Here is a 23297-nt window from a genome sequence, read left to right as displayed (position 1 = left end):
AACCTGATGGCGACTTTGCTTTAAAGGATCTTTTTGCCGACCTAGAGACCTGCCAGATCCCTTCTGCTGCTGTTCGCTGCGTCCAATGGGTTTCCCCGCAGCAAGTGTGTGTCACCTTTGCCAAAGAAGATTATCGTAACACCTTTCTTCGGGCTTCATCGTTGGTTCCTCGTTTCCTCCGCTCTGGTGCCCCTACAGCTTCTGGTAATCCCCGTATCGTCTATGTTGCTGTTTTTGGTGCTCCTTATGAGCTTCCTGATTCTGCGCTTCATATGCGTCTTGCTCCCTATGGTACTGTGAAGTTTACTCGACGTAGTAAACACCAGAACTACCCTGCGTTGGACAATGGAACTCGGGTCTTTGGTATGGTCCTGTCCAAATCTATCCCTTCCTTTCTTCGTTTTGGCCGGGTTCTAGTCCGTGTTCGTCATGACAATCAGACGCCTACTTGTCGAAAGTGCAACCTCCCCGATCATATGGCTAAGGATTGCCCTAATACCTTCTGCTACAATTGCGAGCACGTTGGTCATATGTTTAAGGAATGCCCTGAAGAGGATTTCTGCTGTGTGTGTCGTGACCAAGGCCATAAGGCTATCGATTGTCAGCATTCGTGGCATCGCCGTCCTCGATCTTACCGAGATGCTGACAAGCCGGATGACCCTCCTCCCCAGCCGTCTCCTGACCTTCAACCTGCTGTTCAGCCCTCTAATCGACCTTCGCAGCCTACTAGCCAACTATCTTCATCCTGCTCTTCCCAATCCTCGTCGCAGTCTTCCTCTTTGCAGCCTTCTTCTGAGCACTCGGCCCCTTCGCAGATACAATCTTCCCCTCCTCTTTCTTCTGACCTTTCTCAGTCCCAGAGTATTTTGGCTTCCTATGCGCCCTCTAATCCAGCCTTGGTAGAAGCTGCCTCCGATGCCGAAGTAGCCTATGCTATGGATGTTGCCGATCCTCCGCCTGACTCCCTTCCTGATTACCCTGATGACAACTCCGATCCTGATAATGTTCCTGCCCCTGTCGCTGACCCTGTTCCTGATGCTGTTCCTGATCTTGACGTTGACGTTGCTTCTGACGATACTGATCCTGACCTTGATGCTGATTCGCCTTTACAGACCTCTCGCCCGCTGCTTTCTGACCCTGGTGACCATCCTCTCGTCGTTTCTGATGATTCTGACTCAGATGATTATACTCCTGCGCCTGACCTTTTCCCAACTCGTACGTTGGGACGAGCTGTCAAGAGAGGATCCAGCCGGACACCTGCTAATGTCACTCCAACCATTGTGCCTGTTCGTAAGTCAACGAATCCTTCGCGTGTGCCTACGAAAAAAAGCCGTCCATCATGACCTCTATATTTAATTTAATTTCAATTAATTCACGTGGTTCTAATCGGGCTACTCGGAAAGCTTTGCTTGATTATGTTCGTTTCGGTTTCGGTATTATCTGCATTCAGGAGACTTTAATATCTGATCCTGTTGCCTTTAATTCCCTGGTTGCTGACTGGAGTGGGCCATCTTTTTGGTCCCCTGCTGTTGGTAAACAGGCTGGTGTTATTATTTTGATTTCCGATCGTTTTGATGGTCAAGTTTTATCTTGGCGTAGAGATCATGATGGACGTGTCCTTAGTTTACTCGTTGAGTATAATAATCGTAAGTTTAATATTATTAATATTTATGCGCCCACCCTTTTGACTGACCGAAAAGTGTTTTTCGAGAATCTGCATGCTTTCTGCCTTCCTGCTGATTTTACTATTATTGCCGGTGATTTCAATTGCTATGAATCTGATTTAGATAAATTTGGTGGCAATGTTTCCATTGCAAAATACCTCTCTGACTTTCGTCGTTCACTTTACCTTGAAGATGCTTGGCGCAAATTGCATCCCCGTGTCCGAGCGTGCTCTTGGTTTAATTCTAATTTTTCCATCGGCTCGCGCCTTGACAAATTTTTTGTTTCCCGAAATTTATTCCCCTTAGTTCAGTCCTGTGACATTTCTCCTTGCGCCTTTTCTGATCATGATTTTGTTAATCTTTCTTTAAAATTGGAGTCTAATTATATGCGTGGTCCGGGCTTATGGAAATTTAATTCCTCCCTTTTGAATGATAGCGATTTTTGTCTTTCCTTTGATGCTAAGATTCGCGAGCTCTCCGATTGCGTTGACTATTTTCCGTCAGTCAAATGTTGGTGGGACTTTTTTAAGGACTCTATTCGCTCGGAAATTATTTCCTTTGCTAAGAATAAACGTAGAAGTCTCTCGCATGAGCGCGTCCTTATAACTAATGCAATAATTGGTCTCAAGCGCCGTCTTGTCTGTGGCGACCTTTCGGTCGCCCCTGAAATTTCTCGGCTTGAATCTGAACTGAATGCTCTTACCTTGCGTGTTTTGGAAGGCTCTAAAATCCGTTCTCGCGTCCAGTGGCTTGAGGAGGGCGAGAAGCCTTCACGCTTCTTCTTCAAGTTAGAACGTGAGCGCTTAGACCGTAATAACGTTTCTTCCATTTTGAATGATAATGACATTGAAGTTTTCACTCGGGAGGAGATTGAACGTGCGCACGTGCGCTTTTATTCAAATCTTTTCTCGCAAGAGGTTATTGATCCTGTGTGTAAACAATCCTGTTTTGATTCTATTCCTTCTTCGCTTTCTCCTCCTCTGCGCGACTCATGCGAGGGACTTTTAACTTTAGATGAATTGACTATTTCATTAAGGAGCCTTAGCCTAGGAAGGTCACCTGGTTCTGATGGTTTGTCTGTCGAATTTTACTTGCGTTTTTGGGACATTCTGGGCCCCCTTTTGCTATCAGTCGCAAACCAATGTTTCCATGACTCTGAACTTTCGGATTCTATGAAAGGAAGCGTTACTCGCCTTATTTATAAGAAGCGTGGGGATATTAAGAATTTGAAAAACTGGAGGCCCATTTCTTTGCTCAATGTGGATTATAAGATTATCTCTAAAGCTATCACAACTCGTCTTTCTTCGGTTATGCATCACATAGTTTCCCCTGATCAATCTTGCTCTGTTCCGGGTCGTTCAATCTTCTCTAATGTGAGTTTGTTGCGCGATGTTTTGAGCCACATTGAGCAAACAAATGAGTCTGCTATTTTGATTAGTTTAGATCAAGAAAAAGCCTTCGACCGAGTCGATCGCGTCTTCCTTCTAGAGCTGCTTAATGTTTACGGTTTTGGTTCTGATTTTTGTCGCTGGATTAGTACCTTTTATAATGGTGCTTGCATGCGTATCATCCTTAACGATTGGCTTACTGAGAGTATCCCCCTTGAACGGGGCGTCCGTCAGGGGGATCCTCTCTCTCCTCTACTTTATGTTTTATGTGTAGAAGTTCTTGCTAACCTGATCCGTAGATCTCCTGAGATTGAGGGGTTTTTACTTCCTGGTGCAAGGGGTTTGCAGGCCAAGGTTCGCCTTTATGCTGATGACACTACTGCTGTTTTGAAAGACCTTTTCTCTCTAAATAAGCTTTTTGATTGTGTTAGTGTTTACGAACGTGGTTCTGGAGCTAAGCTAAATAAGTCGAAAACGGAGGCCATGTGGCTCGGTGCTTGGCGTTCTCGGACTGACGAACCCCTTGGACTTACTTGGGTCAAGAAAATGAAAATTCTTGGGGTCTTTTTTGGTACTATCCCTGTTGAGAATGATAATTGGCAACCTAAACTAAACAAACTAGAGAAGTCCCTCAATCTTTGGAGATCTCGTTCTTTGTCCTTCCTAGGCAAGGCTCTCCTTATTAACACCTTAGGGTTAAGTAAGCTGATGTATCTAGCTAGGGTTTTGCTTCCCCCTGCCTGGGTCCTTTCCCGTATCAATAGTTTCATCTGGCCTTTTCTTTGGGGTTGTAAAATTGAGACGGTTGCTCGTAATACTTTATATTTAAGCGCTGCGCAAGGGGGTATAGGTATTATTAACTTTAGTGTTAAGTGCCTTGCCTTGCAGTTAGCGGGGATGGCTTTTACTTTGGACTCGCCTCACGATTCTAGTTTTTATCTTTGTAAATATTTTGTTGGTAGACGTTTGTCTTCTCTTCGCCCCCAGTGGAACTGTTTGCGCGATAATTTTGCCCCTTCTGCCTGCTTTCCGTCTCCTTTTTACGCCCGCTGTCTCGAAACTCTTTTATCCGTTGGTAATTGCGACTTAACTTCTAAGCGTTTATATTTGAAACTACTTTCCTCGAATTCCTCCTCTCCTATCTTGCATAGATTTTGGACCCAGGTTTGTGGCTCTTCTTTTTCACTCAATGATCATTGGTCTCTCGTTCGAGATTCTCTTACCGAAAATCCTAAAAATGATCTCTTGTGGCTAATCGCTCTCCGCGGTGTTAAGGTTCGCGATTCCCTTGCTAATTGGGGATATATTAACTCGGCTTTCTGTGCTTCTTGCCCTAGACGAGAGACTATAGATCATTGTTTTTTGCATTGCCCTCGGGTTAAGCGGGTTTGGTCCCGTTTTTCCCCAATTTTAGATCGTGTGCTAGGCTTTCGGCTTACCTTAAATGTCCCCTTCGTGTTCTTTTTTATTTGGCCCCCTCTCGTTACAAAGAGGGCTCGCATTGCGCGCCACATTATCAAGACCATTCTCTACGGTGTTTGGCTTTTTCGCAATAAGGCCACCTTTTATAACGGTAAAGAAGATCATCGGGCTATTATCCGTTTTGTTTCTGGCGATCTCCGTAGTCGAATTAAGCTCGATCACTTTCGCCTTTCAGACAGTCGCTTTTCTTCTTTGTGGTCTCTCCCAGGCTTTTGCACCGTAGAGAACGGTCTTCCTAGCGTTACTATTTAGGCGTACATTTAATTCTCGTTTTGCTTTGTCCGCGCGCTGTTTGCGGTGCCTGTAATCCGGGGCTCTCTTTAAGGAACTTGCGCAGTTCATGGACTTTATCGTTAGGGCCCCTGGCCCTTACGGCTAGCTGCTTACTCCGGCTTTGTAACTCTGTAGACTTTTTTGTATTCCTGAATATGTAATTGCTCCATTTTTATTTGTGAATAAACGCTCTTTTGAAAAAAAAAAAAAAAAATCTGTTCTTATCAGCTTAATATCTGATACGCTGCTCATCGAGCAGCTCATATATTAAACTGATTTTTGGAACTGGGCCGTGGAAAAGAGGCTTGCCTCGTCCCGGCCACGGGTTGCCTCGGTATAGCACTACCTCCGAGTGTGGCCCACTTCCCTCCGGGGAAGAAATAAACAATTGAAAGTAAAACAACTGACTGACCAGCTTCCACCTTCTCTTCTCTTCCCTAGGAAGGAGGGAGTCACCGGCCTGCCTTACCGGTTCTGGGACGACAAGAAGCCACCACAAGCTATGTGCAGAGCAGTTGCGTTTTGCGGTCCATGGGAAGGCTGAAAAAGTTCATACTTACCTGAACGCTGGTTTAGCCCTTGGTTAGTACCTGTGTGTGGTCTGTGCTGACTTGTGGTTTGCTGCGTCCTTATATTTTTTCCCCCCGTTTTCACTTGTGGGAGCGTAAGTTTATACATATATAATTATCCTTGTCTTTTTGCTTTTATTATACGTTTAGCTGCTTTCCTTGTATTTGTATATAGTTTAACTGGGTGACCCTCCCGGGGACTTATGATGGGCGTTCTGCCCTAACTCCGGGTACGCCCATCTTTTTGCCTTATTGTACCCGGCAAGCCCCACAAAGTGTCGGTGCGTCCCCGGCACTCTTTTTCTTTTTTGCATTTTCGTAGGCCGGCAAGCCCCACAAAGTGTAGGTGGGTCCCCGGCACTCTTTTTTCCTTTTTTGCATTTTCGTAGGCCGGCAAGCCCCACAAAGTGTAGGTGGGTCCCCGGCACTCTTTTTTTTCTTTTTTTGCATTTTCGTAGGCCGGCAAGCCCCACAAAGTGTAGGTGGGTCCCCGGCACTCTTTTTCCCTTTATTGCACTTTCTTAGGCCGGCAAGCCCCACAAAGTGTAGGTGGGTCCCCGGCACTCTTTTCTTTTTTGCATTTTCGTAGACCGGCAAGCCCCACAAAGTGTAGGTGGGTCCCCGGCACTCTCTTTTTTCCTTTTTTGCATTTTCGTAGGCCGGCAAGCCCCACAAAGTGTAGGTGGGTCCCCGGCACTCTTTTTTCCATTTTTTGCATTTTCGTAGGCCGGCAAGCCCACAAAGTGTAGGTGGGTCCCCGGCACTCTTTTTTCCTTTTTTGCATTTTCGTAAGCCGGCAAGTCCCACAGAGTGTAGGTGGGTTCCCGACGCTCTTCTTTTTTACCTTTTTGAATCGATTTGAATATCAATTAATGTAAGCATGCGGTTTAACCGCACTGTTAACATTTATGTAGGCCGTAAGCTGGCCGGTAAGTCTCGCGATGAGATTATGAGGGCTATCTCCTCAAAGTTTCCCGCTGCTGTAGCTATTCAGCAGAGCTTAGATGTTATTCGGGTTACTTTCAAAACCGTTGACGATGCCCGTGATGTTGTTTCTCTTGGTGGCATCCGTCTTTTTGGCCTCTGGTGCAAAGTTGATGGCGGTCCTCCTTCTTCGATCGTTCATCTTTTTGATTATCCCTTTGAGGCTTCTGATGACCATGTTAAGGACACCTTTTCCTCCTATGGTTTGGTTAGGAAGGTTCGTGGGCAGAGATACTTGGGTTCCGAAATTTTCACTGGCACCAGACTGATTGATCTGGTCATGTCGCGTCCTCCACCTCGTTTTGTAATTGTGGATGGCTTTACCTGTCGGGTATGGTTCAAGGGTCAACCCCTGATCTGTAACATCTGTCAGACTGAGGGACATAAGGCGGTCGACTGCCCTGATAGGGACAGGTGTCGTCTCTGTTCTGAGATGGGGCATATTGCACGGGAATGTCCAACTCGTGCCTATGCTAACGCTGTTGGTCAGCAGGAGCCTCGTGTGGAGGCTGTACCTGACCCTTCTGTTGCTGACGCCACTGCTTCGGCTGAGTCTGTGTTTCTGACCGTGGAGGGTGGCTCAGGTGATCCTGTCCCTCTTCCTATGGACTTGTCCTCAGCTGGTGAGAGTGATAGGGTCTCTGTGCCCCCTTCTGCCCATGTATCTTCCATTGATGAAGCTTCTGATCCGGTTGTGGCTACTTCCGACTCTCCACCCGTTGGTGGGGGTGAGTCTCCCGAACAAACTAGTCAATCAATCTTAGTTGGTTTTGAGGCCACTTTTTCTACTGTTGAGAATGTGCCCTCTAATCTTGTTATGCCTGATGGGCCTGTTAGGCCTTCTCTTGTTTCGGACGGTACTATTGTTGAGGACCCCCGGCCTCTGACCCGGTGGCCCCCTTGATCCTTGATGGCACTTCTGTTGTGGCCGGTGATGATAACGAGGTCCCAGCCTCTGTGGATCTCTCTGCTGTTGACAATGTTTCCATTGAAGTCTGTGAGGTAGGGCGAGGTTTTTTGCCTGATGGCATCAGCGATTTCTCCTTAGGTTCTTCCTCTGTTTTGATAGACTCTTTCACCGAGGGGTCTGAGTCTGTGATTGCCGAGGGCACCCTTTCGCGGTGCTCCTCTTCTGTTGAGGATTTCTCTTCCTCCTTATCTCTGGATGCGCAACAGCCTTCTGATTGTGAGCCTCTCCCTCAGAGGCGCCGGGTTAAGCGTAGGCATATCCTGTCTGATCAGGAGCCTGATGAGGTTACTGTTCACCTCGATCGGACCATGTCGGACCTTACTTCTAAGAGATACCGAGAGCGCTCCCCCCTCTCTGGTGGGAGGCACCCCGGTCTCCCGGCTATTTCTCAAAGTCAGCCTCCCCCTTCTTCTGGGAGATCGCTTGCTAGTACTGGTTCTGGAAGTCGGCCTCCGTGGCGGTGATTTCTCTTAACTAATCATGGCCACTTTTATCTCTGTTAATGTTAATGGTATTAGGGATGCCAATAAACGGCTCTCCTTTCTGCAGTGGTTGTCTCATTTATCGGCTGATTTTGTTTGCCTGCAGGAATGTCATGTTACTTCCTGTGCTGAGAGTTCTGCCTGGTTCGCCCCTTATGGCTTCCAGGCAGTGTCTTCACCGGGTTCCTCTCACTCATGTGGCACTGTCCTTCTGTACAGGAATAAATTTGAGCTTGTCAGTTCTTTTTGCGATGTCGCTGGCCGCCTTTCTTCCGCCGTGTTTAAGTGGCATGATGTTGTTTTTCGTGTCATCTCTTTATATGCCCCGTCTCGTAACCCCGACAGGGATCGTTTCCTTGATTATGTTCTTGATAATTTTGACTCCGCTCTCCCAACGGTTTTGTTGGGCGATTTCAACACTGTTTTTAATCGCCTCTTGGATCGTCGTGGTTCTGATACCTCTGATGACAGTCGAGAAAGTACAGCACTTTTGAGTACTCTCTTTCAGGAGCTATGTGTCATTGACATCTGGAGAAGGCTTCACCCGAGCGTTACCTCATTTACTTGGTCTAGGTCGGATGGTGCCTTTGCTTCACGTATTGACCTTTGTGGCTATCCCTTGTTTGGGTTCATCTGGCTCCATCTTGTGACATTTTGCCTTGCCCATATTCCGACCATTCTGCGATCCTTCTGAAGACATCTTTTCCCGAGCCCTTTCCTCGGGGCCCGGGGCGATGGGTTTTTAACTCCTCTCTGCTTCATGACTCATCTTTTGCCGAGGCCATTCGTTCCTTTTGGTCCTCTTGGAAACTGCGGAAAGCCTCCTTTCCCTCCCTTCTAGTGTGGTGGGATCGGGGCAAGGAGAAGGTTAGGGAAATTGCTATTGCTTTTTGTTCCCGTCGAAAGCTGACTCAAGTGCAGGCCAGGACTTTATACTCTGACCTTGCTTCTCATCTTAAGAGACAGATTGATAATGGTTCTGTTAGCCTTCTTGACGTATATGAGCGTATTCTGAATAAAATTTCTGATTTGGACAAGGCCGCTGCTGATGGTGCTCGGGTGCGTTCCCGGGTTAAATGGGCTGAGGAGGGTGAGGCCTCCACTCGTTTCTTCCTTCGTCAGGAGCGCAAGCGGGCTTCTGAAAGTTGGATCTCGGCCATGAGGCGTCCGGATGGTTCCATTGTCGCTGACATTTCTTCCATCTGTTCCTCTTGGGTGGAGTTCTACTCCTCCCTTTTTTCTGCCGAGCCAGTTGATTCTACTGTTCAGGATGACTTGTTATCTAATGTTCAGGCTCGCCTCCCTGCGGGGACCTGTGATCTCTGTGAGGGCCTTTTGACTGTCACCGAAGTGCATTCTGCTTTGCTTGGTATGGCCACTGGTAAGTCTCCAGGCTCTGATGGCCTCCCCATGGAGTTCTTTGTTGCATTCTGGGATGTCCTCGGGGCCGATCTGGTTGAGACTCTTAATGCTTCTTTCGTTGCTGGCCTTCTGCCCTCTTCGCTTAGAGGCGCTTTGATTACTCTCATTTTTAAGAAGGGTGATCGCTTGGATCATAAAAATTGGAGGCCTATTAGTCTCCTCAATGTCGATTATAAGGTGTGTGCTAGGGCCCTAGCGGGTCGCTTACTCAAAGTCTTGCATCATGTTATTGATCCCGATCAGACTTGCGGAGTGCGCGGGCGTTTTATAGGTGAGAATGTTGCTCTTCTGCGGGATGTTGTCGATTTCACCTCTGAATCTGGGATCCCTGCAGCAGTCTTGTCATTGGATCAGGAGAAGGCCTTCGATCGTGTTGATTGGGCCTTTCTCCTCCGCACTCTTACTCACATGGGCTTCGGCCCCTCCTTCGTTTCATGGATCCGTCTCTTGTATACCAATGTTCGCAGCGCCATCCTCATTGACGGTTACACCTCAGAGTCCTTCTTGCCTAGTCGTGGGGTGAGGCAGGGATGCCCTCTCTCGCCTCTCCTTTACGTTATTTCAATTGAGGTTTTGGCTGCCTCTCTCCGTGCTAGCCCTGCTATTCGTGGCTTGCGTTTGCCTGGGGTGGCCCCTGAGCTGTCCGCACTTTCATTATATGCTGATGATACTTCAGTAATTGCCTTGTCCGATGAAGCTATTGCTGCCGTTTTCCAAGTTTATCATCGCTTCGAAATAGGAACGGGTGCCAAATTGAATTTGAGCAAATGTCGTGGCCTGTGGTTGGGCCCTTGGCGTAACCGGGTGGATGCCCCGGTCCCCATCCTGTGGTCCTCTGCTTCCATCAAGGTCCTCGGTGTTTTTATTGGGCATGGTGATCTTTCTCGGGAGAATTGGTCCCCCGTCTGGAAGCTGTTCGTAAGTGTCTTCTGTCTTGGCGCGGACGCTCCCTCTCTTTCTCGGGCAAAGCCCTTGTCATTAACGCTCTGGCATTGTCTCGAGTCTGGTATGTCGCTTCACTTGTGTTTATGCCTCCTTGGGTTGAAGCCGAACTTACTAGACTGATTTTTGACTTTTTTTGGGGTGGCAAGCGGGATCTTGTTGCCCGGAGGGTTTTGTACTGCCCTCGTGAGTGTGGGGGCTTTTCTGTTGTTTCTGTTCCTTTTAAGGTCTATTCTCTTCTGGCTCAGTGGGTCAGGCGCCTCGAAATGTGCCATAATGGGTGGGTCTATCTTTTGACATATTGGCTCTTGGACCGCTTTGGGGTCACCCCTCATGATGCTTTCGCTGATCCTTCTGTTGTATCCCTTGATCGTCTCCCCCCATTTTATACTGCTTTATTTCGTGCGTGGATTGCTCTCGGGGGGCATTCATCCTCCTCTGGCCTCCTGGTCGGATTGGGCTCTGGCTGTGATCCTGTCAGAGTGTCCACCATCTCTTGTAAGTCTTGCTATCGCTTGCTCATCTCTCTGAACTTGGTTCAGCCTCATTGTGTAGCTAAGTATGGCCCGCTTTTTGGGCCCATTGACTGGTCTTCCACCTGGAGGTCTCTATATTTCATGCCCCTGGATAAGCGGGTCATCGACGTCTGCTGGCAGATTTCACATGGCGTTCTTTACACCGCTGAGCGTTTATCTGGTTTTGGATATGGCGTTTCTACATCGTGTTTTTGTGGCGCTCCTCTCGAGTCCCTTGAGCATCTCTTTTTCTCGTGCCCTTTGGCCCAGAGTGGCCTTGCCTGGATTCAAAGCCTTTTGTCCCGTGCTTCCTCTCTTGCTCCGTCCATTTCTGTAAAACATTGTCTTTTTGGTTTTTCTTCGGATGATTTGCGGTTAGTTCCCCGTGTCTTCTGCTACCTCTTAAATGTTTGTAAATTTGGTGTCTGGATTCAGCGCAATGATTTTCGTTTCCGTAACATTCGGCCCAGTGCTGTCCGCCTTCTGGCTTTTATTAAAGGTCGCATTCATTTTTATCTGCCTTGCTTTTTAAACGTTTCACGTCTGCTCGGCGTCGTCGCCTCTTTGCTTGTCAGTGGGGTGCAAATGGTGTCATTGGTGTTGTTTCTTCGTCCAGTTTTAGTTTCTCTTTCTCATAGTCTCTCGTTGTGATCCCTCTTTATTTTTTATGGTGAGGCGGGGTTCGACTCCCCGGCGAAGTTGGTGGGCCGGCCCCGTCTAGGGGGTGCTCCCTCACTTTCGGCGGTTCCCATTATTGTTTTTTGTTTTCTTCCGCCCTGTATGGCCCTTGGGCATTGCACTACGTCCCTGGACCGCCGAATTACAAAAAACTTACCTGACGCGGGAGGCACTGTGATCAGGGAGGCAGTCCTCTCAAGGTGAGGCTCTTTCATTGCACTTCGATTGGGTTGACCCTTGCGATTACCCCAAATGTGGGTAACTCGAGCGTATAATTTCTGGTAGTGGGGACCTGCGTTCGCGCTAGTCCCCGCACCCACCTCGGGAAAGGAATGGCACTAATGCGATGGTTTGTTGGTGTGATTTCAGTCAGTCAGGCAAGCATGGAAAGATGCCCTGTCGTTTACTGACGGGACGGGACTGAACGGAACGGAGTAACCAAGGACAAGGTGAGTTTGCCGTGAATTGAAATGTCGTTGAATGTTTGAGTTATTTGGTGGGTGCAGTGCGGAGCGGAACCTCACTTCATTTCTTGCATTCTTCGTTGCTGCAGAGAAATCATCGAGGATAGATCGATCGACGAGTGAAACAAGAAAGTACCGAAGGGCAGATGGAGCACTTATCCTCTTGCATCGTTTGCAAAACGTAAGTAGATGTATGTTTGCAATGTTCGATCGCCTATCTGTAAGCGTGATAGATTTCTTATGCCTCCCTTGTACTATGTTGCCTTCTGGCGATCCGGCGTGCATTGAGTAACATGAGAAGTGGCCAGGGCAGTTGGCGTTACATTTCTGTGGCCAACACGCACGTTGTCGTTTCTCTGTGTTATGAATTAATTGAATTGTTATCGCGAAAGTAAATGTATTATACTCAGGAAGGATAGTGACTTATTTTGTGAATATGTTGTTCACCCTTTGAACAAATGGGGCGTGAATACTGTCCGTGTTGAGCAGAGAACAGTGAAGATGTCAACTCCACCAAGTCACGTTTTCGCTAGATCAATTTTATAATTTTCTAGCCGTCGTTGTATGCACATGTTCCCCACTAACTAGTTTGTCTTTTCATCCAATGCATAACAGTGCGTCAATTTCACACTTGCCGTGTCCTGTTCTTTGCTCAGACAAAAAGATAGCTTTGATGTCATAAACCTTGTTTGATAAGATCTCGAGCGCACGCGCTCCCTCGGGAATCTACGTTCGCCTTTCCCGTGTGAACTATTTTGTTTTTGTTGCATTTCTCATTTTTGACATTTGCTTGCCATGTTGTGTTTTAAAAAAAGCTGTATTGGAACTTTCTTTGGTGGGGGCAACTGAGATTCTTTGAGATGATGAACTGGATAGAACGAAAAAGGGAAGCCTACAACACGGGGTATTCCCAGGCGGTCTCCCATCCAAGTACTAACCCCGCCCGACAGGGCTTAACTTCGGTGATCGGACGAGAACCGGTGTTTTCCCTGTGGTATGGTCGTAGACAAGTAATTTGCCGTGAAAATTTACTCTTTTATAAGGGGAAAGTGAAAAAGAGGTCGGAGGAAACACCATGTGGATTTGTCCTCTTGCCGTCAACGCAAATGCCATGCAGTCCTGGTGGCTGTGGCTGCCTGCCGTCCGTCCGTCCGTCCATCCACTGTACAAGTAGACAATCGTTGTGTGCGCCGGCCTCGTTTTCAGGTTGGCTTTGTAGATTCCCTACTTGGGACGGATTACAATCAGACCACCATATCTCGCGACCAGGAGACTAGCAGCACTCCGTCTGCTGCGAGCATGTTATGGCATCGGCTTCTCGGCCTTTTGGCTAAGATCACGCGTGGGTCTTAGCTCCGAAAGTTTTGAGAATTTTTTAGTCTTTTCGCGTCCCGGATCACCGGTTTTTTTCGTCTGAGGAAGTTTCTAGTGTGTTTTTGCCCAGCCTTTTGGAGTATTTGGAGTCCGTAACAAGTTTTTTTTTTTTTTGGATTTCCTGACGTTTTCGGAGTGGCGTATTGAAGATGGCCGCGCGAGACCTCGCAATGCGTTCGCTCACAAGCGTTCGGTCCGCCTCATTGTAGAAGATGGAATGGAGCTAGATGCTCTTACGCTCGTCCGATCCTTACCGGCTTTCCAGCCTTCAATTACTGGCGTTGTCCCCATGTTCGGAGGCAAATGCTTCGACATCACTTTGGATACTACAGAAAATGCGTCACGTCTGGCCCAGGCTGGCTTCGACTACGAAAACAACCGTTAAAAACCGTTGCGACTCCTCGGGGCTCGCTCAATTCATGTGTCAATTTTTGTGTCTGTGGAATACCCGGACTTGGATCTCGTGTCTTTTCTTAAAGGTTACGGCAAGTTGAAGACCGACGCTCTCAGGCGTCTTTATTACAACGAGGAGGGCTTCTCGCACATTGAGCGCGGAATTCGCGTGGCCGAGTTCATCTCTCTGGACAAGGATCTCCCTCGGAAAATCGTCACCAACGGCGTCGAAATCCATTTCAAATATACGGGGCAACCCATTACATGTTATCGCTGTGGTTCGGCTGAGCATGTGGTCCAACACTGCCCGCAAAAAGCGAGGCCTCGAAGAAATCCTTCGCCCCCCGGGGATAATATCGCGAGCAACTCTGAGACGCCTCAAACACCGGCACCAACCGAGGACACTATGGACACTGCGCCATCGCAATCAGAAGAAACCGCCACGCCGACAAGCTATGCGAAACGCAGTAACGCAGGTCTTATTTTCTGAATCTCAAGATTCTTCCGAAGTCACGCGTAAACGCCCACCCTCCTCGCCAGTCAAAGATGACAACCCCTCGGCAAAAAAGACTATAGCTAGCGAGCAGATTGCTGTTTTTGAAAAGGCCTTTCTTCAGGCACTAAAGGAACGCGGTCCAGCTAGGACCAAACTCATGCATCATGTGGACGGCGACCGTTTTTACTCCATCCGTTCCTTTTACCTCCAACATCTACTCGGCAACTTCGCGGACGCGGATCCTCGAAAGGTGTCCAGAAACAATGTAAACGACAAGGAAAAGGAAAAGTGGCAGACCTTGAGAGGAACACTCAAAGCGGACGCCTTTGCTAGTCTCATGACTATCTGTGAGGATTTACGTAGGGATCAACCGACCTTATTTTAAACGTTAAGTGATACCAGTTTATTCCCCTTTTGTTGTTATCATTATGTTAATGTTAAGACATAACATAGTTTTTTTCCTCGTACTCGTCACTATGGCTGTCTCGATAGTTTCTGTTAATGTTAACGGCATCGCCGAACGCCATAAACGAGTCAAAGTTTTTGAATCCCTAAAATCCCTAAATTCTGATTTATTTTTTCTGCAAGAAACACACCTTGCCGACTCCCTTTCCGGTAAGGCTTGGGAGAATGATTGGGGAGGCCAGTGCGCGTGGTCTCCAGGTTCAAATAGATCGGCGGGAGTTGCTGTGCTTGTTCATCCGAACAGTTCAGTGAAAATCGCCGATTTCCACACCGATTTGGCCGGCCGGGTCATTACTGTTAAACTCGAATTTGATAAATGTTTTTTCCAAGTTGTCAACGTGTACGCGCCAAACCTCCACGCAGAACGTGAATTATTTTTTTGACAACCTCTGGCGTTTCCCATTTCCGAATCTCGACACCTTTGTGGTCGGCGATTTTAATTGTGTTCCAGATATTCAGCTAGACAAATGGGGCGGCGATGACAGCTTTGGAGACAGGGCTGTCACACAACTCCATGCTTTCACTGACTCTTTAAATTTAGAAGACTATTATCGTGTTAATTTCCCTACCGGGCGTTTGTTTACATGGTTTAACGGCCCTCACAGTGTGGGCTGCCGGCTGGATCGGTTTCTATACTCCCAGGCTTGGAGATCACGCATCACCAATTTTAAATGCAACTCCTTTGGGTACTCAGACCATCATATCATTAGTCTAAAGGTCACGCTCGGAAATTCAAACCCGAGAGGACGTGGCGTCTGAAATTTTAACACTCAGCTGTTAAAATCAGAATCTTTCTGTTCAGCTGTAAATAATTTCTGGCCGGCCTGGCAAGACAACAAACCGGCTTTCACCGATCCACGGATCTGGTGGGACGCTGGTAAATTACAGCTAAAAGAAATCGCCATCTCCCACAGCATTGAACAAAGCCGTGAGAGAAGGCGAGAAAAAATCCAATTTAGAACACGAGTTCCGGCTTATAACAGCTCGCGGTAATTCAAACACCGCCGCCGATCACGTTCGCCTTGCAGAGATCAAAGATCTACTCAAAACAATCGATGATCGCGCCGTAGAAGGGGCTATGATCCGTAGCAAAGAGCAATGGATCGAGATGGGAGAAAAACCGACGAGGTATTTCTTCCAACTCGAAAACAAGCGTCAGTCACGGAATGCAATTTCTGAATTACGTGTCAATAACACCTCAGTCACGTCCGATAAAAAACATTCTTCGGGAATGCAGAGATTTTTACCAAAAATCTCTACACTGCCGAACCGGTCGACCTGGAAAGCCAAGACTGGCTATTAGAACAATTAGACCAGTTTCTGACTAGCGACGATCAGGCACTTTGTGAAGGCGAACTTACACTCGCTGAGTGTTTCGAAGCGGCTTCACAAATGTCAACAAACAAGTCCCCGGGGAGCGACGGCTTACCGGTTGAATTTTATCGCCGTTTCTGGGGCTTGATAGGACCTGATTTGGTGGAAATACTAAATTATTCCTTTCAACACGGCTCTTTGTCTGAGACCCAACGCCGAGGGATCATTCGTCTCTTATATAAGAAAGATGATCCACTCGAGCTTAAGAACTGGCGACCTATTTCCTTACTAAACACTGACTACAAGATCTGTACAAAAGTGTTAGCAAATAGATTACGTCATGTTCTACCCACGGATCATAAACAAAGATCAAACTTGCGGTATTCCGGATCGTAGTATCTACGAGAATCTCTTTTTACACGGGGGACACTATTGACTATGTGAAAACACAAAGAAACTATCGGCCGCTATTATTAGTCTGGATCAGGAAAAGGCTTTTGACCGAGTTAACCACGGGTTTCTACAACGCGTGTTTAACTCGTTTCAATTTCGGCCTCATTTCCGCCGTTGGGTTGATGTTGTTTATAACGACATCACCTCTAACGTCATTTAACAATGGCTGGCTTTCTTTTCGCCTTTTCGCCTCGAACGAGGCGTTCGGCAAGGTTGCCCGCTATCACCGCTACTGTACTGCTTGGTAGTTGAAACCTTAGGTCAAGCGATTCGCCGGGACGAAACGATCGAGGGAATTCAAATCCCCGGTTCAAACCAACAACAAAGTAAAGTGTCACAGTACGCTGATGACACGACGCTAATTTTAGCTAACGATTATTCCATCACACAATGTTTTCACATTGTCAACATCTTCGAAAAGGGGATCTGGTTCGCGCCTTAATGCAACACAAAAACCGAGGGCTTGTGGATTGGCAGATCAGCCGGTCGGCCAACCGGCCCTGTAAACATCACACATGGTAACAGACAAGCTTAAAATCCTTGGGTTGTATTTTGGTAACGAAAACCTGGATCACGCTAACTGGGATAATCGCTTATCTAAATTGGTGAATCGCCTTAACCTTTGGAAACAACGCACTTTATCGCTACGCGGTAAAGCGCTAATTACCAACATTCTGGGCGCCTCGGGACTCTGGTACACAGCTTCAGTTTACCCGATGCCCGAATGGGTTCACACAAGAGTTAATAAAGCGATCTATGACTTCTTGTGGAACAGCAAGACAGAACTGGTGGCGAGGTCGACATGTCAGCTCCCCTTAGCTCAAGGAGGCCTGGCAGTTGTCAACCCGCAAGAGAAGGCCCGGGCCCTAAAATTGCGTTGGGTTCCCTGTATAGGGGACCAAACTTGCGACTCTAAAGTGGGTCTACTTCGCTAGATTCTGGATTGGCTTAGCCTTGAGTCGTACGACTAAAAGCTGGTCTTTCCTGAGGTCAAACTCTGTGTACCGAAATACATCGGGGGTCATCCCCCTTTGTATTATCAACACATCCTCACAGCGGTTGACCGCCTTAATCTAGATCTAACCCTGCTACCAGACTATACCGTTAAAACCTTCTACGAGAAAACTCGTGAAACCCCTCACCCGGCGACTGCCTTGCACATTCGCCTTGGGAGGGGAAACTGTCCATCACTTTACCTTGGCGCAACATCTGGCCGAGCAGTATATATGGTGGTCTGAGTACTAATTGGGAAGCTGATATCGCGTGGCGCTTGGCCCATGGAGTTATTAAAACTCGGGCGTTTCTAAAACGGTGGCGCCGGCTCCGAGTTAGCGAGCGTTGTGCCACCTGTGGCCTTACCGAATCTTTCTCTCACGCCTTCTGTGAATGCAATAATGCACCCCAGGTGTGGGCGTGGGTTTTTCAAATCATACATCCTTTTTATTCTAAAGCTTTTACTCTAAGTCCAGCTCTAGTTTTTTTTCGGACATGGCCTCCCTCAGGATGGACCAGTCCTCCAAAGCGAACTTAATTTCTAGGTTTTTGTTTAATATTACTCTTAATGAAATCTGGGCGGCGCGGAACCTTCGTACTTTCGAACAGAAGGGTACGTCCGCCCAGGCTGTAATCAATAAAATAAAACAAGGGTACGCACGCGTCTCTCCGCGGCGTACTCCTATTTATCCCCTCAATGAATTCCTGAAATCTGGGCCCATATGGCATATTGTGTAGCGTAGACAACGATAAGCTACGCTTAATCATTTAGGCAGGGACACGGAGGGTGGTGGCCGAGCCTTGGGGCCGGGCCTTGCAAGGGGCGGGCTCCCAGGCCCCCCCCGCGGCCGCTCGGCCGCTCCCGATCCCTGGCTTGCCTTTTCAACTGACTTGCCAAAAAAATAAACACAATCAAAAAATTTTACACTCATCCGCTTAATAAAATTAGTAATCTAGTAGATTATGAAGTCGCTTTCAATAATATTTCTCAGCATTTTTGGCATTCTGGAGTGTAAATCAAACGAGGTGTCTCCAGAATTTTTTCTTAGTCATAGGTACGTCAACACTATATTGTACTTTAGCCTCGTTTTCATTTCAACTTCGCATTTAAACATTACTAGTGTCAATTAAGGGCTCGAGCGGAGCTTCCTCCGCCTGCCCCACTGTATATATGTAAATAAAACGAAAAAAAAAAAAAAAAAAAAAAAAAAAAAAAGTATCTGTTCTTATCAGCTTAATATCTGATGCTGCTCATCGAGCAGCTCATATATTAAACTGATTTTTGGAACTGGGCCGTGGAAAAGAGGCTTGCCTCGTCCCGGCCACGGGTTGCCTCGGTATAGCACTACCTCCGAGTGTGGCCCACTTCCCTCCGGGGAAGAAATAAACAATTGAAAGTAAAACAACTGACTGACCAGCTTCCACCTTCTCTTCTCTTCCCTAGGAAGGAGGGAGTCACCGGCCTGCCTTACCGGTTCTGGGACGACAAGAAGCCACCACAAGCTATGTGCAGACAAGTTGCGTTTTGCGGTCCCGGAGAGGCTGAAAAGGCATACTTACCTGACGCGGGCTATTACGCACTAGGACTTTGTGCCTATCGGAAGCCTGCTGGGTGAGCGCGGTGCCAGGCCGGGAGTTTTTTTCTGGAGTTTTCTTCCGTCCGTGGCTTTAATTTGAGAATGGAAGCTGATATTTCCCCCCTTGTGGTATCTTCATCGGCTGTTTCTGTTCCGTGTTCTGTATCCTGTTTTTCGTCATCCAGTTCTAGTATGAAGTCGTCGCATCAGTCCTTGCCTTTAAACGTGTGCCTTGATGATCTGTCTTGTCTGTTAACCGCCGCTGATCCTGCCCGTGTTCGTTTGTCGTCCGCACCCGCTGTTCCTCCTTTGCCTGTTTATGGAAAGTCTGCCGCTGAGTCTACTCGTGCTGTATATTTGAGCTTACCGTCTTCGTCTGGTGCTTGTCGCCCTCCTGCCTTGCCTGTGTCTTCGTCTGTTTTGCCCTCGTCCGCTGCTGCTCTGCCTGTAAAGTCTGTTGCTGAGTCTACCTGTGGTTTGTGTTCGGTGTCTTCACCCGCTGCTGTTTCGCCTCCGTTGTCTACGCCTGTGTCGTCGCCTGCTGCTGTTGCTTCGCCTGTGTCGTCTCCCCGTGTTGTGCCCAGTGTTTTTGCTTCGCCCCCTACTCGTCGTTCACTGCCCGCTGTGTCTTCATTGCCGGTGTCGCCTTCTCGTTTTGCTCGCCCTTGTGCTGCCCCTGTGTTGCGTCTTGTGTTGGTTGTGCGCTTTTTGCCTATTCTGTGTTTTTCGCCCTGTTTTGGTTGGTTTTACTGCTTTTTTCCTTGTTGTTTTCCCATGCTTTTGTGAGTTTTTCCTTAATTGCCTCCCTTGTACGGTTTTTTCCCTTGGTAGTTTTTAATGTGTTTTTCTGCCGGGGTTGGGGTTCAACTCCCCTTGTTTTTGGTAGCGGATGGGTCCCTCCGGTTTGTTTCTTGGCTTTTATTCCGTGGTTTGTGTAGTCTGTTGGTTCTTAGTGCTGTTATGGCCCTCGGGCATTGCACTACCGTCCGAGGCCCGCCAAGACACAAAAAAAACTTACCTGACGCGGGAGGCACTGTGATCAGGGAGGCAGTCCTCTCAAGGTGAGGCTCTTTCATTGCACTTCGATTGGGTTGACCCTTGCGATTACCCCAAATGTGGGTAACTCGAGCGTATAATTTCTGGTAGTGGGGACCTGCGTTCGCGCTAGTCCCCGCACCCACCTCGGGAAAGGAATGGCACTAATGCGATGGTTTGTTGGTGTGATTTCAGTCAGTCAGGCAAGCATGGAAAGATGCCCTGTCGTTTACTGACGGGACGGGACTGAACGGAACGGAGTAACCAAGGACAAGGTGAGTTTGCCGTGAATTGAAATGTCGTTGAATGTTTGAGTTATTTGGTGGGTGCAGTGCGGAGCGGAACCTCACTTCATTTCTTGCATTCTTCGTTGCTGCAGAGAAATCATCGAGGATAGATCGATCGACGAGTGAAACAAGAAAGTACCGAAGGGCAGATGGAGCACTTATCCTCTTGCATCGTTTGCAAAACGTAAGTAGATGTATGTTTGCAATGTTCGATCGCCTATCTGTAAGCGTGATAGATTTCTTATGCCTCCCTTGTACTATGTTGCCTTCTGGCGATCCGGCGTGCATTGAGTAACATGAGAAGTGGCCAGGGCAGTTGGCGTTACATTTCTGTGGCCAACACGCACGTTGTCGTTTCTCTGTGTTATGAATTAATTGAATTGTTATCGCGAAAGTAAATGTATTATACTCAGGAAGGATAGTGACTTATTTTCTGAATAATGTTGTTCACCCTTTGAACAAATGGGGCGTGAATACTGTCCGTGTTGAGCAGAGAACAGTGAAGATGTCAACTCCACCAAGTCACGTTTTCGCTAGATCAATTTTATAATTTTCTAGCCGTCGTTGTATGCACATGTTCCCCACTAACTAGTTTGTCTTTTCATCCAATGCATAACAGTGCGTCAATTTCACACTTGCCGTGTCCTGTTCTTTGCTCAGACAAAAAGATAGCTTTGATGTCATAAACCTTGTTTGATAAGATCTCGCGCGCACGCGCTCCCTCGGGAATATAAGTTCGCCTTTCCCGTGTGAACTATTTTGTTTTTGTTGCATTTCTCATTTTTGACATTTGCTTGACATGTTGTGTTTTAAAAAAAGCTGTATTGGAACTTTCTTTGGTGGGGGAACTGAGATTCTTTGAGATGATGAACTGGATAGAACGAAAAAGGGAAGCCTACAACACGGGGTATTCCCAGGCGGTCTCCCATCCAAGTACTAACCCCGCCCGACAGGGCTTAACTTCGGTGATCGGACGAGAACCGGTGTTTTCCCTGTGGTATGGTCGTAGACAAGTAATTTGCCGTGAAAATTTACTCTTTTATAAGGGGAAAGTGAAAAAGAGGTCGGAGGAAACACCATGTGGATTTGTCCTCTTGCCGTCAACGCAAATGCCATGCAGTCCTGGTGGCTGTGGCTGCCTGCCGTCCGTCCGTCCGTCCATCCACTGTACAAGTAGACAATCGTTGTGTGCGCCGGCCTCGTTTTCAGGTTGGCTTTGTAGATTCCCTACTTGGGACGGATTACAATCAGACCACCATATCTCGCGACCAGGAGACTAGCAGCACTCCGTCTGCTGCGAGCATGTTATGGCATCGGCTTCTCGGCCTTTTGGCTAAGATCAAGTGTAGTATCTGTTCTTATCAGCTTAATATCTGATACGCTGCTCATCGAGCAGCTCATATATTAAACTGATTTTGGAACTGGGCCGTGGAAAAGAGGCTTGCCTCGTCCCGGCCACGGGTTGCCTCGGTATAGCACTACCTCCGAGTGTGGCCCACTTCCCTCCGGGGAAGAAATAAACAATTGAAAGTAAAACAACTGACTGACCAGCTTCCACCTTCTCTTCTCTTCCCTAGGAAGGAGGGAGTCACCGGCCTGCCTTACCGGTTCTGGGACGACAAGAAGCCACCACAAGCTATGTGCAGAGCAGTTGCGTTTTGCGGTCCATGGGAAGGCTGAAAAAGTTCATACTTACCTGACGCGGGAGGCACTGTGATCAGGGAGGCAGTCCTCTCAAGGTGAGGCTCTTTCATTGCACTTCGATTGGGGTTGACCCTTGCGATTACCCCAATGTGGGTAACTCGAGCGTATAATTTCTGGTAGTGGGGACCTGCGTTCGCGCTAGTCCCCGCACCCACCTCGGGAAAGGAATGGCACTAATGCGATGGTTTGTTGGTGTGATTTCAGTCAGTCAGGCAAGCATGGAAGATGCCCTGTCGTTTACTGACGGGACGGGACTGAACGGAACGGAGTAACCAAGGACAAGGTGAGTTTTGCCGTGAATTGAAATGTCGTTGAATGTTTGAGTTATTTGGTGGGTGCAGTGCGGAGCGGAACCTCACTTCATTTCTTGCATTCTTCGTTGCTGCAGAGAAATCATCGAGGATAGATCGATCGACGAGTGAAACAAGAAAGTACCGAAGGGCAGATGGAGCACTTATCCTCTTGCATCGTTTGCAAAACGTAAGTAGATGTATGTTTGCAATGTTCGATCGCCTATCTGTAAGCGTGATAGATTTCTTATGCCTCCCTTGTACTATTGTTGCCTTCTGGCGATCCGGCGTGCATTGAGTAACATGAGAAGTGGCCAGGGCAGTTGGCGTTACATTTCTGTGGCCAACACGCACGTTGTCGTTTCTCTGTGTTATGAATTAATTGAATTGTTATCGCGAAAGTAATGTATTATACTCAGGAAGGATAGTGACTTATTTTCTGAATAATGTTGTTCACCCTTTGAACAAATGGGGCGTGAATACTGTCCGTGTTGAGCAGAGAACAGTGAAGATGTCAACTCCACCAAGTCACGTTTTCGCTAGATCAATTTTATAATTTTCTAGCCGTCGTTGTATGCACATGTTCCCCACTAACTAGTTTGTCTTTTCATCCAATGCATAACAGTGCGTCAATTTCACACTTGCCGTGTCCTGTTCTTTGCTCAGACAAAAAGATAGCTTTGATGTCATAAACCTTGTTTGATAAGATCTCGCGCGCACGCGCTCCCTCGGGAATATAAGTTCGCCTTGCTGCTCATCGAGCAGCTCATATATTAAACTGATTTTTGGAACTGGGCCGTGGAAAAGAGGCTTGCCTCGTCCCGGCCACGGGTTGCCTCGGTATAGCACTACCTCCGAGTGTGGCCCACTTCCCTCCGGGGAAGAAATAAACAATTGAAAGTAAAACAAGAGTGTTACGAAAAATAGCATTGCGTGACAAGCGTTACTGTCTCGAAGCTTCGCGAGAGTTCGTAGTTTGTTTATATTTAGGTTTGTACGTAAGCGTTTCTAAATCGGTGTGTTTTGTAATCTTTCTATAATTAGATTCATTACTAATTTAGAAAGTTCTAGAAATTTATTGTC

General features: G+C 47.5%; 8 non-coding genes and 1 pseudogene across 8 annotated transcripts; 7 read left to right on the top strand and 2 right to left on the bottom strand.

Moving 5' to 3' along the window:
* Window positions 1-4992: 4992 nt before the first annotated feature.
* Window positions 4993-5175, top strand: LOC138035742 (U2 spliceosomal RNA). Its single transcript, XR_011129735.1, has one exon. It is a non-coding gene; the product is annotated as a U2 spliceosomal RNA (small nuclear RNA).
* A 6343-nt stretch (window positions 5176-11518) lies between these two features.
* LOC138035714 (U1 spliceosomal RNA) lies at window positions 11519-11682 on the top strand. The gene has a single exon (XR_011129709.1). It is a non-coding gene; the product is annotated as a U1 spliceosomal RNA (small nuclear RNA).
* A 1040-nt stretch (window positions 11683-12722) lies between these two features.
* LOC138035773 (5S ribosomal RNA) lies at window positions 12723-12841 on the bottom strand. The gene has a single exon (XR_011129752.1). It is a non-coding gene; the product is annotated as a 5S ribosomal RNA (ribosomal RNA).
* Window positions 12842-18488: 5647 nt separating this feature from the next.
* Window positions 18489-18692, top strand: LOC138035758 (U2 spliceosomal RNA; annotated as a pseudogene).
* Window positions 18693-19908: 1216 nt separating this feature from the next.
* LOC138035713 (U1 spliceosomal RNA) lies at window positions 19909-20072 on the top strand. Its single transcript, XR_011129708.1, has one exon. It is a non-coding gene; the product is annotated as a U1 spliceosomal RNA (small nuclear RNA).
* A 1040-nt stretch (window positions 20073-21112) lies between these two features.
* Window positions 21113-21231, bottom strand: LOC138035771 (5S ribosomal RNA). The gene has a single exon (XR_011129750.1). It is a non-coding gene; the product is annotated as a 5S ribosomal RNA (ribosomal RNA).
* A 302-nt stretch (window positions 21232-21533) lies between these two features.
* On the top strand, window positions 21534-21724 carry LOC138035728 (U2 spliceosomal RNA). The gene has a single exon (XR_011129722.1). It is a non-coding gene; the product is annotated as a U2 spliceosomal RNA (small nuclear RNA).
* Window positions 21725-21908: 184 nt separating this feature from the next.
* On the top strand, window positions 21909-22072 carry LOC138035797 (U1 spliceosomal RNA). The gene has a single exon (XR_011129775.1). It is a non-coding gene; the product is annotated as a U1 spliceosomal RNA (small nuclear RNA).
* An 816-nt stretch (window positions 22073-22888) lies between these two features.
* On the top strand, window positions 22889-23088 carry LOC138035760 (U2 spliceosomal RNA). The gene has a single exon (XR_011129740.1). It is a non-coding gene; the product is annotated as a U2 spliceosomal RNA (small nuclear RNA).
* The last annotated feature ends 209 nt before the right edge of the window (window positions 23089-23297 follow it).

The sequence above is a fragment of the Montipora capricornis genome, unplaced genomic scaffold, assembly GCF_036669925.1.
Source record: "Montipora capricornis isolate CH-2021 unplaced genomic scaffold, ASM3666992v2 scaffold_431, whole genome shotgun sequence".
In the NCBI taxonomy this organism is placed as follows: Eukaryota; Metazoa; Cnidaria; class Anthozoa; order Scleractinia; family Acroporidae; genus Montipora; species Montipora capricornis.
The sequence above is the reverse complement of the archived record's forward strand: the minus strand, read 5'-3'. Positions and strand labels throughout refer to the sequence as shown.